This window comes from Carcharodon carcharias, chromosome 10, assembly GCF_017639515.1.
Source record: "Carcharodon carcharias isolate sCarCar2 chromosome 10, sCarCar2.pri, whole genome shotgun sequence".
In the NCBI taxonomy this organism is placed as follows: Eukaryota; Metazoa; Chordata; class Chondrichthyes; order Lamniformes; family Lamnidae; genus Carcharodon; species Carcharodon carcharias.
This window is the reverse complement of record NC_054476.1, coordinates 153530755-153540293: the sequence shown is the minus strand read 5'-3', so window position 1 is coordinate 153540293 and position 9539 is coordinate 153530755.

The following is a 9539-nucleotide window of genomic DNA, read 5'->3' as shown; positions in this document are numbered from 1 at the left end:
ATGTAAAATAGCAAGGGCTGTCTAATCAAAGCTTTTGTCTGCATTTGACCTCGGATGTTATTACTGTTAACTGACTTTGACAGCGCTGGGAATTTTTGAGGTAACATCACGGCAGAATTAACTACGTTGTGCCGACGTCCAGTCATTAAACTAGCAAACCAACATTGACCGAATCATCTGCTCCATGTATTCACTCAGCTTCCTCATACTATTAGCTGCATCCGCTAATGAATCAGCTCCTATTATTACACAAGAAGGAACAAAAATAGAATCTTTGCCAGAGTCTGGGTTTATAAAAGTTGTCTAGGTGGTGTTATTTGCTCCATAAACTAACTTCTATTTGATTTTTTTTTTTCAATTGACGTTACTTGTCTTCCTTCCTCCCCAAGAAGTGACTGTCCAATTTGCCTGGATGCCATTCCGGTTTTCCTAAATTGCTGTTCCTCGTGCTGGACATTGAGTGCTGGGAAGCCAATTGACTGTGAGGAGAGGTCATGAAACATAAACAGGTTGCCGCTAAAAGTCAACACAGACTTTCCAACAATGACAACGGTTGGAATTTTACGCCCCCAATCGCAGGGATGGGTGGGGTGGGGGTGTAAAATGTGGTGCGCCATTCTAAACCCCATTGACTTCAGCGGGAACGTAAAATTCCGTTGCCGTATAACTCCGGCCGGCAACTTGGATTTTTATCGTGCCGCAAATGGAGGGAAACATCCCAAGGTGGGAAAAAGACTGGCACAAAGCCAAAGAAGGAAATGATAAGAAGGGTGGCTAAAAGCTTGGTCAAAAGGGTAGATCCTAAGAGTGTTTTTAAAGAAGGGAAGAGGAGAGGTTTCGGGGACAAATCCCAGAGCTTTACATGAATGCAGCGATTTATGAGTCCACTAAATTTCAGCAGTCAGGACGCAGACTTTCTTCAACTGAGATTTCACAGACCAGTTCAACACTGTGTACTCATATAGATAGAGCTGGTGTTACACACAACAACTGCAGCTGATTATTTAGCAGTTCAGTCTGAGCATCAACTGATGAGTTAACTTGAATCATTAAATAACAGATGCACGAAAGGTATGACTCAGACCTGTGAAATCGTGAATGATCTAAATGTGATTTACAAGCAGTTTGAATCTGGAATGAACTGCCTGAGGATGTGGGAGAGGCAGATTCAATGGTGGCTTTCAAAGGAGAATTGGACAATTATCTGAAGAGAAAAAAATTTGCAAGGCTACGGAGAAAAGGCGGGAATGTGGGATTAGGTGAACTGCTTTTGCAGAAAGGCTGCAAGGACACAATGGGCTGAATGGCCTCCTTCTGTGCTGTAACCATTCCATGATTCTATGTCACTGAAAAGATCATGAAAGCATAGCCATATACCAATCCAAATTCATCCATCCAGATAGATCTGCTAATGACCTATCGCAGCACCTGAAAAGAGGGAAAGTTGGCAGGCAATTTGTGTACAGCAAGATCCCAAAAACAACAATGAGATAACGACCAGATAATTTTTTTTTTACCGATGTTGATTGATGGATAAATATTGGCCGGAAGATCAGTGAGATCTCCTCTACTCATCCTCAGGATAGTGCCCCAGGATCTTTTATATCCACCGGAGAGAAGGCAGACAAGTAATAATAAAAAGGTGATGTGATTGGTTTAAAAGTTCAGCTACCTCCAGTGATGGGTTTCAACCTGATTCTACACCCCAATTATTACACCGAATTACATAGCATTTACAGCACAGAAACAGGCCATTTGGCCCAACTGGTCTATGCTAGTGTTTATGCTTCACACAGACTCCACCAACCCTTATTCATCTAACCCTACTGACCCTATTGGCATATCCTTCTAGCCATTCTCATCCTGCTCTTATCTAGCTTTCCTTTAAATCCCTCTATGCCATTCAGCTCAAATTTGCATTGTCATAGCACATTCCACATTTGTACCACTATCTGCGTACAGATGTTCCTCCTGAACTCCCTATTGGATCTATTGTTGGCTAATTTACATTCATGCCTCCCAGATGTAAGGCTGCCAATAAGTGGACAAATCAGCTCAACGTCCACCATATCAAACCCCTTCATAATTTTGGAGAACCCTATCAGGTCGTCGTTCAGTCTTCTCCTTTCCAGAACAGGGCCCCAGCCTATTCATGTTCACAAAGGCAGCAAACTATACGTTATGTCAGGTAAACTGACACCGAGGTGCAGAGAGACATTACACCTGTGCACTGCTCTGTAGATGCGCCTAGCCAATGTTAACAGACTGACTGGGATTCCTTGCCAACACACAAATCAAACTTGAAGTTTTATGGACCGCTGCCAGGAGAGAAGGCGGAAAATCTGTGAGCTAATGGTATGGGCAAACAGATCTTTTGGCACTAGTATCATTAGAGAAAAATGGTAAAATCTACTATTCCGGCCAATTTCTTCCTCCTCACCAGTCATGCACTCCTTCCATTTTGATCACACTGACAGACATGATAGTGGTCACAGAGAGTCCTGTCAATGTGGTTCTCAGCCTCTGTCAAACTAGGTCAAAGCCTGTTCACCTGCAAAATGATTGTCCTGGCAAAGTAATGGGCACATGACGACACTCCTAGTTAATAATATTTACTTGACTTGGGTTGCAGCAGTGACTCAGTGTAGCACTCAGAGAATTGAACAAAAATTCAAGGCTGATGCTCCAGGGCAGGATTGAAGAAGTGCTGCATTGTCAGAAGTGCCATGTTTTCAGGAGGTGAAATGTTAAATTGGAGCCCTGTCTGCCCTCTCAGTGCGATGTAAGAGATTCTAGCCACTACTATGAAGAAGAGCAGTATCGGGCCCTGGCAGAGGGGAAGGAGGGCACCATGTTCTCCCTGGTGTCATAGTCAACATTTATCCCTCAACCACCATCACTTAAACAAGTTATCTGGCTATTAACTCATTGATGTTTGTGGAATTGTGCTGCAGTCCAGCTGCTGCGCTCACTACGTTACATCAACTACTGTCCTTATTTGGTTGTGAAGTGCTTTGGGATGTCCTGAGATTGTGAAAGGCACTGTATAAATGAAAGTTCTCTCTTTGGTTTGGTTGATTGCTGATGTAATTTGGGATGGCCCAAGTTCTCAAAATAAGTCTTAGTGAACTTACTGAATGTCATGTGAATTGCTGCCTGGGGATGTGTCAGGGGCTCTAAAAAGCCTGGTTTCTGATTGGAGATGGATGATAACATATTCTTCTCCCACTGAGCCGAACAGCACTGAAACACGATGTTATCATCTTGCATCTTGCGCCCTCCGGTGGCCACACTTACTCCCAGTGGCCCAAGAACTAACTTTGAGAATTAAAGGAAAAGGCTCAGGACCAATTACATCCCCAAGAGTTTAGAGTGAAGCTGTGCAGCCGGAGACAGAAATATTCTGTCCGCTTGCAATAATTGCTTTCTTTTAAAGGACAGCAATGAAAGTGACTGCTTGTCAGTTCCAAATGACAAATGTCATGAAGCAAGACAAACAGAGGCCAAGGCCCAGGAACAACTGTAAACTTATTTCAGTCTTATTTGTTAGGGCTAACAAGAGCAATAGCTTGACTGAGTTTGCGTGAGTGAAAGTTCCTCAGCTGAACTTGACTCTGAGGCTGTCACTGAGCTAGATTAGAATCAGCTCTCGTGCTCAGTAGCAACTGTATTAAAACTTGATCTTCATGTCCACTAATTATTTTCTTCAAGGCTGCAGAAGCTCATGAACTTGGGACATTATTATACTGCCATCTGATCCTGGGCAAATACTTTGGATTTGATTAAACACTCTGTTTCTTAATGGAACTCAGGATCTGTAAAGTCACAACCTAACTGGTTTTAAGACCAGTTTTTATTTATATCTTGAACTTTTGCTAATGTAAAATGGACATACAGGTCAAAATCCTGGAACTCCCTCCCTAACAGCACTATGGGTGTACCTACACTACACAGACTGTAATGGTCCAAGAAGGCAGCTCACCACCACCTTCTCAAGGGCAGTTAGGGTTGGGCAATAAATGCTGGCCTAGCCAGTGATGCCCACATCCCATGAACTAATTTTTACAAAGGCATAATTTGGTAAGACTGTGTCTGCCCCAGTGCTTCACCTAGACATGAGTGCAGGTCAGAGTAAGGGTCGCCAACAATATAGCCCAATAATGTGATCGCGCAGCCTTCACACGGAAGCGCAGTCTCACTGAGATACTGCTCACAAACTATGGCTTTAAATAAAGTCATCATTTTCCAATATGGTCTGAATCTCCTGTCACGCCCGCACTTTTATTATCGGGAGTTCATAATACAAACGTCCATAATGAAGCTACAGATTTGTCTCTGCTCCTAGCCTTCAACTCTGTCTAATTTGGGTTTGGCAAAGAAAGAGCTTGAACTTACACAGTGCTATTCACATCCTCGACATATCCCACAGCAATTCACAACCAATGTTGTTATGTAGGCAAACTCTGATGATCAATTTGCATACAGAAAGACCCCACAGACAGCAAATGAGACAAGTAACCAGTTTGCCTGTTCTGGTGGTGAAGGAATGCTGGCTAGGATACCAGGAGAACGCTGGGTCCTTTCTTGAATAGGGTAATCTTCAGGGTCCAGCAGAACAAGCAGACAGGGACTCACAGCATTTCAATCTGAAGAACCAAACTCACAAGGGTCTGGAACAGAGCGAATGACTTTTGAATGCCCTCCTACCTTGGACAGGGTGAGCAGAATCAAAAGTTAGCATGCAGGTCACCCAACTGACTTATCAATTGATGTGAACCCTAGAATGGAGAGGGTTGCTTGAAGATAAAATATTATTTATTACAATATCATCCGCAGATCAATTAGCCTAATACATAACCAGGAAACTTGAAGTGTTTCTTACCCTTTTAACTCATTTATTCAGCTCAGGCATTAGTGAACTTTCTAATAACTGAATGAATTGCTATAATTCAATTTCACACCTCTAACATTTCCCTTTAATAAAACTCTTCCAAAGTGCTGTTATTTGCTAAGAATTATACAGTGTGGATGCAGTAACCTAGTGGTTATGGTACCAAATAAGTATTGGTATAAATATTGCATATGTATAGAGACCAGAATTCAACTCCCTGCCTGGTGAATTTGAAATTGGATTTAATAAATCTAGAACAAGGGAAAGTAACTGAGTTAGAAAAGACACTTTGTTGTTATGAAGCCATCCTTGTTCATTAACGTCTTTCTGGCCTGTATAAATACTGCCTTGCCAGTGTTGCGCATGTTCCAAAAACCAATTTTAAAAAGCTGTGACCCACGAGAAAGAAACCCGGAAAACAATTGTTTTGTTATAGCAACCCATGAACTGGGTAATGTTATCGGTGAACATTATAGCATCCCTTATTCCCCTTTTGGTTCCAGATATCCACTGAATAAGACAGTTATTGATTACCCCCAGGGCCACTCAGCTCCTGACCTCACTACAGCCTTGGTCCAAACATGGACAAAAGGGCTCAATTCCAGAGATGAGGTGAGGTGAATTCCCTTCATGTCAAGGAAGGATTTGACCAAGTGTGGCATCAAGGAACCCCAGTAAAATTGAAGTCAGAGGAAATGTGGTAAACTCGATACTGGTTGGAGTCATACCTAACAGAAGGGAAAATGATTGTGGTTCTTGGAGGTCAATCATCACAGTCCCAGGACATCACTGCAGAAGTTCTTCAGGGTAGTGTCCTAGGCCCAACTATCTTCAATCTTCATCAATAATCTTCCATCCATCATAAGGCCAGAAGTGGGGATATTCACTAATATGTGCACAGTATTCAGTCCCTTTCATAACTCCTCAGGTATTGAAGCAGTCCATGGACAAGACTTGGACAAGATTCAGCTGTTCGGTGACAAGTAACATTTGCACCACACAAGTGCCAGGCAATGGCCATGCTCAACAAAAGAGAATCTAACCATCTGCCCTTGATGTTTAACAGCATTACCATTGCTGAATCACCCACTCTTGACATCCTGGGATTACCATTTACAAGAAACTGAACTGGACTAGCTAAATAAATACTGTGGCTACCAGAACAGTTCAGAGGCTGGGAATTCTGCAGCGAATAATTCACCTCCTGATTCCCCCAAAGCCTGACCACCATCTACAGATACAAGTCAGGAGTGTGATGAAATACTGGATGAGTGCAGCTCCAACAACACTCAAGAAGCTTTACACCATCCAGGACAAAGCAGCCCACTCGATTGGCACCCCATTCACCACCTTCAACATTCACTCCCTCCAGCACAGTAGGAGCAGTGTGTACCACCTACAAGATGCACTGCAGAAACTCACCAAGGCTCCTTTGACAGCACCTTCTAAACCCCTGTGCTCTACCACCTAGAAGGACAAGGGCAGCAGGCGCATGGAAACACCACCACCTGCAGTTTGCCTCCAAGCCACTCACCATCCTGACTTAGAAATATATCACCGTTCCTTCACTGTCACTGGATCAAAATCCTGGAACTCCTTCCCTAACAGCAGTGTAGGTGTACCTACACCACATGGACTGAAGTGGTTCAAGAAGGCAGCTCTCCATCACCTTCTAAAGGGCAATTAGGGATGGGCAACAAATGCTGGCCTAGCCAGCGACACCCACAACCCATGAACAAATAAATTTTTAAAGTTTACATATTTTCACCTGAAATTAAATTCTCCACGATGGCTGAGCAGGTTAATCAGCGAGGCCATAAGGACCAGGCAGTTCCAGTCTCAATCTGCAGCCTAAGCTAAACTAAACGATCTCCACATTGGAGACCCATTCATCCTGAACTGGGATTTGGGATTGCAAAGCATAGGTAGGATTCCTAAAACAGCAACACCTAATGGAAATGAATGTATGTGAATGTCAAGTGAGGATAGAATCACAGTCAACTATGATGCCCGTAAGTCCAAAAAGAAAGAAGACTCGCATTTCTATAGCACCACTTACAACTTCAGGGCTTCCCAATGTGCTTTCAGACCAATGAAGAACTCTTTTGGACTGTTGCAACATAGGAAACACAGCAACCAATTTGTGCACAGCAAGCTCCCACAAACATTGTGAAAACGACTAGAAATTCCAATTTAGTGATGTTGATTGAGGGACAAATATTGGCTAGGACACCAGGGATAATTCCGCTGCTCTTTTTCAATAGCAAATTGGGATCTTTTACACCCACCTGAGGCACCAAATGGGGCTTTGGTTTTACATCTTATCAGAGAGTTAAGAGAGATGAAAAAGCCAACCTCCAACATTGCAAAATTGGCTTACTACAGACACTGGATTAGATGCTTAAGTTGCTGGAATGGAACCTGAACCCACAACATTGTGGCTCAGAGGCAAGAATGCTCACCAACCAGCCACAGATTCCACCAATCAAAGGCTCTACGGTCACTTAGTGGAGTGAAGGAAATTGAAAAAGTCAAAATAAACATAGGTGGTGCACCAATGTTACAAGTGATGTTTTAAAGGGCGATTCATCAATTCTTCACACCCAGTGGGAAAGCCAGACTTACAAAGAGCGATGGGTCTGAACTAGATTACAGGTCTGAATCTTCAATTTGGGAATCCTTCGGTGTGGGTCTCTGGCACGCTGAAACATGGGAACATGAAGAGGCCATTCAGCTCCTCAAGTTTGTTCTGTCATTCAATAAAATCAGTCGTGATCTGTACTTAATTCCATCTACCTAACATGGTTTTAGAACCCTTAACACTGGCATGTAACAAAAATCTACCAATCTCAGTTTTGACATTTTCAATTGACACCCCCCAGCCTTAACAGATTTTAGGGAGAGAAAGTTGCAGATTTCTGCTACTCTTTGGTACGAAGAATTGCTTCCTGAACTGCCTGGCTCTGATTTTAACCTTATGTCCCTTCTGAGCTTCCTCCACTAGGGGAAGGTAGTTTCAGTCTATCTACCCTGTCAACTTCTTTAATCAGTGTCAACACAAAACAGTGCAACATTTTCTTGTTCCTTTCCACTGGGTTAATAATAAAATCTATAGTTTCTTTTAATCAAACAGGTAATTGGGACATGGACAACACGGGCAAGATAGTATCTATAGAGGCCAGAAAGGTTTCTCTGTGGGCGTAGCTGTCTAGGATGACCCCCATAACACCATTAAAATGTAAATTTGGGTTGGGGGCTAGCTGGCTTTCACCAACCCCTCCCACCACCCGGCACTGAACACATTTCAGAAACTTGTAAATCTGTTCACAATGTCCATCATTCTATATACACAGAAGTGGATGATGTGCCACAATTAGGCTCCCTGTTGAGGATTAGATGCTATTCTCTCCAGTGATTGTGCTCCCTTTCCTCATGATTAAATGTGACAGTGCGCCCCACAGGCCAGCTTGGATCCCCTGAAGAATCTGATCTCCAGTGAAGGATAGAGGGTGACCACGACTGACCTCAAACTGGGAAGGGATAAAATCACCCTGAGTTGGTGCTGAGCTATCTCACCAAGGGATGCCTGTCTGGGCATACTCTGTGCACACTGACCAAGGCTTGTGGAACCATACTTCAGTTACCGTCTTCAGCAAAGAAGGGGAGGAAAAGGGAGAAGGGGGAGAAAATATTTCTGCTCAAACCATTGGCCAATGGATATCAAATTGATTAACACAATATTTAATTTATTTAGCGACTTATCACCGCAAGTACATAATAAAGTGTTTCATTCAAGTCAATTCCTCGTAATTACAATGATTTTCAATGAATGTGTTTATTCTCTTACATTATTAATCACATCTAATTTCGCAAGATGTTGCATTGAATAGGCTGCTTTCTGCAATGATACAAGTAGAAATGAAGCCCATTACTAACCCACAGGATGAGTCCCTGATCTCAGCCTGGCTGTCAACTGAAGGGAAGAATTCAGATAAGATGTTTCCCCAGGGAGAGGATGAAGGGGGTTCACCCGTGCTCCACTTTAAGCATCCTTTAAATGGCTAGTTCACAGGTTATTATTGGGTATTAGTCACACACACAGTCAATTAGGTAAGTTGGGGAAGACTTGACTCCACGTAGCACGTTATCTCATCTCTCAATGTCCCGAAGCATCTCAGTGACAACAACTTGCATTCAAGGGACGTGACTGCTGTTATGCAAACATTAGGTGCACAGCAAGAGCCCACAAACAGAAATTCAATGAATGATCAGACACTCTGCTTTAAGTGGCATGAATTGGGGGTTGAATGCTGGCCAGGAATCCGGGAGCACTCCCCGGCTCCTCCAAGTAGTTTCAGGGAAATCTTTCACCCTTACCAGGCTCACCTGAAGGGTGGCTCCCCTGGCAGAGCAGCGCTCCCTCAGACCCCGCCCTGGGCTCAGACCGCGGGAGTTGACCTTGAACCCACAAGCTCTCTGGTCCAGGGTGTAATGTGTGGCAACAGCTTTGAATGAAGCTACTTTTCAACGTCCAGTTAAATGAAGCTGTCTGTTTTAAATTCCAAACAAGTTGTGTAAATAGTGTTAAGGGAGTGTCAGGAATCAAGAACAGTGCGACCCGGGTAACGTACCAGTGCAAGTCTGACTG